The sequence below is a fragment of the Vigna umbellata genome, chromosome 9, assembly GCF_029865625.1.
Source record: "Vigna umbellata cultivar VRB3 chromosome 9, Vumbellata_1.0, whole genome shotgun sequence".
Classification (NCBI taxonomy): domain Eukaryota; kingdom Viridiplantae; phylum Streptophyta; class Magnoliopsida; order Fabales; family Fabaceae; genus Vigna; species Vigna umbellata.
Genome location: NC_142173.1, coordinates 35,414,633 through 35,422,029, shown reverse-complemented (window position 1 = coordinate 35,422,029; position 7,397 = coordinate 35,414,633). Strand labels below are relative to the sequence as shown.

General features: G+C 28.9%; 1 non-coding gene across 1 annotated transcript; it reads left to right on the top strand.

The window, feature by feature from the left end:
- The first annotated feature begins 246 nt into the window (after positions 1-246).
- On the top strand, positions 247-346 carry LOC148193377 (small nucleolar RNA Z266). Its single transcript, XR_015782432.1, has one exon. It is a non-coding gene; the product is annotated as a small nucleolar RNA Z266 (small nucleolar RNA).
- The last annotated feature ends 7,051 nt before the right edge of the window (positions 347-7,397 follow it).

Genomic DNA, 7,397 nt, shown 5'->3' with positions numbered 1-7,397 from the left:
ATTCATTGAACCCTCTGTATTCCACTGGAGTTTGAATCTTCATTTTTGTTGATTTCTATGGCAAGTGGGATTGTTTTTCTCGCTTTGCCTTTAGATTCGACTAATTGGACTTCATCTCCTTCGGTTGGGTCATGTATCGGTGCCTCTGTATCTGGTGGAGAACATTTGAACCATTTGTTTTTTATTAGCTTTAGAGTGTTTATTATTCTGTGCTGTTTATTTATTCGTCGTATTTTAAGGGAAACAAGAAGGCAAGGATGATGATTCAATTAGATGTATGAAAGGAAATTTCCTTTCTGAATTCAAAATCTTGAGGCAATCCATTCATATACCTGACTTGCCTACACTCATAGGATTTCTTGGTGAAGTTCTGATTTAAGTTATTCGAAGATAACACAATTTTGATTGGTTTTGTGTTCTTTTTTTTTTCTAGGTTTCAATATTTGATTTGGAAACAAGTATATTAGGATTTTCTAGATTTAGCTTTTTGAATTTGAAAATTGATTAAATTTTGTTGGCAAACTCCATGGAGTAAAAAGAATTTTGAAGATATGTTTTTTTGTATTTTTGTAAATGTCCGATTAGACTGATATGAATGATTTATGGTTGATTTGTTACCATTTAGAAATGGTTGGACATTAATTTTAATAATAATATTCATCTTTTTTTGTCTTATTTAAAACCTAAAAGACTAATGGGAATGGGTTTTTTTTTCTTTTATTACTCTCAAATTTAATCTGTAAAATAAAAGGTTTTCGACAAAAAAGAATAATTCGACATTCACTGTTTACTCAAAATCACCACTCTACTATCTCCAAAATCAACTTTAAACATGACAATGTGCCTCTACTCAAAATCACCTACATTATCACAAACATCAAACATTTCATACAACCAATAACAAATCCAATATCATCTCATACAAATAGTTAAATTTCACATTATACATCTTCCCTAAAAACCTAAATTTAGTTCAATCAAATACATTGCACATAAACTCATCATACATACACATTAAATCACTAATTAAAACATTAATCTAGCTTTTGTTATTTTAATTAATAGTTCAACAAATCCCGACAATTTGCTTGCATCGCAAGACAACTTTAAAATCATCTATTGGTGATGGAAAACCAACTTTAGAACTTAAATTGAACTAGAAATTAAAGAAAATGAACTCTTGATCCATGCAAATATAAACATTTTGTAGAATCAAAAACCTTAGATGCTAGAGAAAAGGAATGGTAGAGAAAAGTTCGAGAAATGGAAGAAAATAATGTTTTAGAGAGATTTTAAAGAGATAAAAGATATTTAGATAATGAATCGAGCTTTAGAAAATTCTATTTATATTATAAGATTATTTTTAATACTTTATTTTTTAGTTGTTATAGTTTTTATGAATTTTGTAGGTAGTTTAGAATTAAAAAATAAAGTTTAAGAAGTGGTTAAATTAAAAGAAAAGGTTAAAAAATAAATGCAATAAAATAATTATTTTAATTGAAAAAGGAAATCACCTATTTAGAGAATAAAGTTGGTGTACATCGAAAAGAGATGATATTTGAATATTAATATATAAATATAAATTGTAACTAATTTAAATAAAATAATTCAATTTTTTGTTAGTTTAAAGATTTAGAAAAAGAAATTAAGTACGTTACTATACTAACCTTTTTTCAATAATTTGTAATTTTTCATCTTTTTTTATATTTGTAGCTACAAAAGATTATGAAACACCATCTAAGTTAAAAAAGTTATGTTGACTATACCTTGTTTACTGATTTAATTTAGACAAGATTAAATGTTGTTTTTAAAAGCCTTTTTTATTTTTAATTTCTCTTTATAAGAGTTGAATCTTTAGTTTATTTAAAGCTTAATTCCACTCTATTGACATATTTATAACTTGTCATAGTATTAATTATAATACTAATATTCATTTTCATTAATAAATACAGTTCATTTATTGTCACTCCAAAAATTAAATAAATGTGTATTTCAAAAAAATAATGTCTTAAATATAGTCACAAATATAAGCTCAGATAAATGAATACACAAGTTTTAAAGGGACAAGACATTGTTGAGCAGCTGATAATAAACTTAATAAATAATGAGTTTAAACGTGTTTTGTAAAGGAATAAATGCAACTTTTAGGGTTAGTTCAATCAAATAAATATATGAAAAAATAAAAAAAAGGGTTAGTTTATACCAATTTTTCTTTATGTTCAATCAAATAGATGATATCTGTATATGAAATGAAGACTTCCAAAGGACAAACAAAATTTAATGACGCACTGATATTACTGTGAATTTTGAGAGAAAAAAAAAAACTATCAAATAAAGGTCTAGTTTTGAAATGATTTTATAAAATTAAAAAAAAAGGAAAAAAAAGTTCCTAAATTTCAATCACTGGCCAAAGATTTCACTCTAATAGTTATATTCCCACAGGTGTCGATTTTATTTTTTTTAAAGATTTTTTTTTACACCACTTACATTAATTAATAATTTATTTTTAGTAGTAGATATGAAATGTCTACAAATTTGTTAATTATAAGTTTCAAAACAATTGTACATTTTTTGAAAATGTATTACTGTGCTCGTTTCATTTATTTAAGTGGCAAGTTTTAAAAAAAATGTTATTTAACCATCAGTTTCAAATTACCTTTTTTCTTTTTCTCAATTATGATATTTTCTTTTGCTTAACTTTTATTATTGTGCGCATTTATTAGGAAAGTAAAAAGAAAAAGTTAACTACTAAACAATTTTACAACCATTTTTTTTAAAGGAAAGATTTATTCTGAAAAATTTGAAAAAAAAATAATTCCCAATTTTTATTTAACAACGGTGGAGCTACTTTTTTTTTTCTGAAAGCAGAAATTAGGATTTAAAAATTCAAATTCGTCAGTGACCTTTCACCCAAAAAATGTTAGGAATATGATTTTTCAGGAACGAAGCTGGGGAACTTAAAGTAGTGACTTTCCATGAGTAGAATTCAGCTATTTGGAGGTCAAATTTAAATCAATTTTTTTTTCTATAAAAAAATGACTTGGGAAAATATATCTAAAATTAATAAATTACAAACATTGAATTAAAATATTAATTTAACTGCATTATATAATAGAAGAGTTGTGTTAAAATTGATGAATTAATAAATTTTGTATTAATTTAAATACTACTTAAATTTAATATCACTATTTATTTGAACTTATGCTAATATGAAGTTAATTACTGTAAAATATTCATTTTAAAAACTGTCCTTAATTTAGTGTTTTCTCCTTTATGTTATTTTGTTTTTAATTTAATAATCATGATTTTTTAATTTAACTTCTACGAATAAATTAATACTGATGATTTGAAAATCTCAATTTAGCAACTTATGAAATCTAGATTTCTTACTAAAAGTTTTCACAAACATGCAAGTATAATGGGATTGGAGTATGCAAGTATAAACATGATATATATATATATATATATATATATATATATGAATTTAAATACAAAATAAGTTGTAAAGTTGCTTAAGTATCAAAGTATTGTTCCTATCATTACAAATCTAATCACACTATAAACATATATTTTAACAATCTTCAAGCATCATTATTAGATTTTACGTTTTCTCCATATTATTAATACAATCAATAAAATCCTTAATTTAATTTTCTCAATGTTACGGGCAGTTCACAAAATTGTGCTCAAAATTTATAAACTCATAAATGATATCTTTAGTCTTAGTTACATAAATACTAAAATAAAAATCAAGAGAAAAAAAAAACAATCTTAGCATATATAAGAGGAAAAATATTTGTTAACACCGCCTTTTTCTTTATCTACATTCAACACTTTCTTTTTATAATAAAATAAAAATATTATAAGTAATAAAGATAAAAATATTATAATAAAATAAAAATTTATAAAATTGTAAGTTGAGAGCGTAGAATAAAAATGAACATGCCAGAATATTTATTTAAGAGAACAACCTAATGGCTCCCTCAAGAACTTCCCTTTAGATATTTATTTATTTCAGTTTTGAGGCACCATTTACAAGCTTGATTCTATTAATAGCTTGTTAGATTCAATGACATAAATAGATCATTATCAAACTAAGATTTAAAAAAAAAAACTCTAAATCCTTAAAATAAAGCTTAAGAAAAAGAATATTTTAACCAACTACTTTAATAAAGCTTAAATAAAAAATATTTAAAATTTTTATAAAACTAAAATTTATTAACAATAATAATAATAAAATGTTTAAATTAAAGAAATATATTTTCAAATAATAGATTTATTAATAATGAACTTAAATTAATAATAATATATTTTAAATTAGTTATTCATTTTCACCCAATTTATTAATCTCATTCTAAAATCACTCTTATATATGTATCTTGTCATAATCCATTTAAAATCCACTAAAAACTCATTTGAGTGGAAGCCAAATGTCAAGGAAGAGAGCTGGAAATCAGAGAGTGGAAAACAGGTGGTAGTAGGAGGTTGGCCGTTAACTAATGATGGTAGGAGTAAAATTCCGGGTTTTCAAAAGTTCACGCCACTTCTGCATGCACCCTTCTTCCACAAAGTTCTGAACTTTCATTTTCTCCTCTTTCTCTCTAAGATTTCTTCATCCTCCCTCTACAAAATCTTACTCTTTTCTTCCTCCATCATCAAACAAACCACACCTGAGTACTCCCGGCGTCGAGGGCGTTCGTTTGAACCGATCAGTTTTTGATTCCGAGCTGGTAAGTTCATCTCTCCCTCAGCCGTGTGTTTTCTGTCGCATGCAAACCCAGATTTTTGGTTGCATGAGTTGATCTTCTCATTCACAGTTTATGGTCTTGTGTTTGATTTAGTTTCTTAAGGCGTGACTGTAGAACGCTAAGGTCTCTGGTAGAGGCAAACCATATGTTGCATTTGTGAACGTTCGGTTACGCTTAGAGGTAAGGAAAGCTTATATAATTTGATTTAGATTCTTGCTTTGTATGGATGCATGTTCATTGATATGAAATATGGTTGTTACTGCATTGTTGGTTGTATGAGTATACGAATCTAAGAGATGAGAAACTGGAATGATATTGTGTTGATGATGAAATATTGTATGTTGTTTAAAAGTATTGATGATTAATGAAAGCGATGAAATGGGTAGGGATGTTGTCGAGAGTCAGTATTGACCATTCAGTTATACTTGAGTATTCGGTCTTGGACCAAGCGTTCGTTTCAGTAACGTTTGTTCTTCATAAGTGTTTGGTATTAGACCAATGCTCGTTCGATATAATGTTCGGTTTTCTTGTGGACTCGGTTGGAACTGTATTCTTTCATTTGGAGAGAATTCTAGTTGAGGACGAGCGTCTTCGTTTTGTAATATTCGTACATGAGCGTTCGACCAAGGGTAGTCGTTCCTTGGTATTTGGTTATAAACTTCAGTATATCTATAAGCATTTGTATATTTCGTTCGATCTTGAACACTAGTTAAATGATATCTTATATGTATTAAGCCTTTATTCTATAAGTTTAGTAGTGCTCGGTCTTACCCCAAACGCTCGTACTAAGTAGTGCTCGGTCTTACACCAAGCGCTCGTACTAAATAGTGCTCGGTCTTACACCAAGTACTCGTACTAAGTGTTGCTCGGTCTTAAACCAAGCGCCCGACCTTGATTCAGTAATATGATTTTTAAAATAAGAGCATTCGGCCAAACTCAACAGCGTTCGGTCTCTACAGTGCTCGGTCTTCGACTAGTACTCGTTCTCCTTGATGTTAAACTCATTAACAAAGCTAAGTATTTATATCGTTCGGTTTCTTCATATAATTACGTCCGTTATTATTATTTGATGTCCTACAGTATCAGTTTCTAATGGTGTTCGCCCTAGAGTGTTAGCACTAGGTCTAGGCTTTACGGTGTTCGGTTTGAACTATCAAGAGTTAGTTGATTAAATTGGCTCACTTGGTAAATAACATTCGATTCTATTAGCCTCTGAGAACTATTATTATATTCGGTCCCTTTCACAATAAGTGAGTAACTCTCTCGATTTGATCTGTTTTGAGTTGGAGACATCCCGGTCTCACTTCAAGTGTTCGGTCTTGTTCTGGATTAAAAACTAACGTTCGGTATTTGGTATCCTACGAGATCTTTATTCAAATTGGTTCATTTGAGGTTTTAATAATGAAAGATGATGGAATATGATATGAATGAAATGACTTTGGTTATGAAAGAGTGTTTCGGAGAGGAATATCTCATGATTTGATATTGGAATGGTAAAGTATGAATGTGGTCAGACTAAGTTGTTGTTCATCCTGACATTCTAATGGTCACCGAGTCTCAAGTAGAGAATGGTGGCGCATGTGGTGAGAATAGCAGGAGGCCTGGTTGCGTATAGCTTGGGGTTCCAGCTATCGGACTAAACTCATGTGTAGACTTGGGTTTCCAGCTACAGTGAGGGATGAAGGGTTAACCTCGTGTGGCGGCTTGAGTTTCCAGCTATGGTAATTCTGATGGTTTTCCAGATTACCTTTCCACGAGTGCACGAATGTCGTAGCTACACAAAATTCATACAGTCCGGATAGTCAGAGTAAAAAGAACAGTCTTTGCATGCATTGTTATATGATTATGGTTGGGAAAAGTATGATTTTTGTACATGATGGTTTTTATTAGACTTGTGTGAAATATATGTTGATGTTTGAATTAAATTACATTAGCTTACCCTATTTCCTGTCATGTCATGTATTTTCGTTCATTCGTTCTTGTCATTGTGATGATTACCCTGTGGGTGGGAGCAGAAGGAAAAGAGATTGCTGGAAGAAGCATTGGAAGAGACAGACGTAAAGGTCGAAACTTAGGACGCTCGGTCAGTTCTTAGCCTACTCTTTTGTAGGAGCGTTCGATCATTCGTTTACTTTATTTTTTGATTTGACCGTTCAGCATAGGAAGGGTTATAAGTCGTTCGTTCTATATTTGTAGTCATTTGTACAATTTTAACTCTTTGCTATTTTTGTAAGACCGTTCGGCCATAACCGTATTTCCTATCTTTTGTAAAAACTAAGCTGTAATATTATTATATGTGATCTTTCTATTATATGATTTTACACTGTATTTTTGGGATGTTACATATCTCAGTAAATGAATATTTTTTATAAATTTTATATTGATATAATTTAAAAAAATATTTTTTAAAACAATATTTAAAAATAGTCATAATTTGGCATTGGGGAGACTAATTTTGGACTTGAAGAATTGCTTGGGTTTTGGTAGGTATATTGTGAATAGGTTGCTTTTTATACATTTTTTTCAAAGAAAGAGAAAAAATTTAGGAGAAAAAGATTAAAAAGGTTTTTTGAAAAGAAAAGATTTTCTTGGTTTTTAAACTTGTATCAGAAAACAATTCCTGTAGATACCTAAATTAAATCACAATGC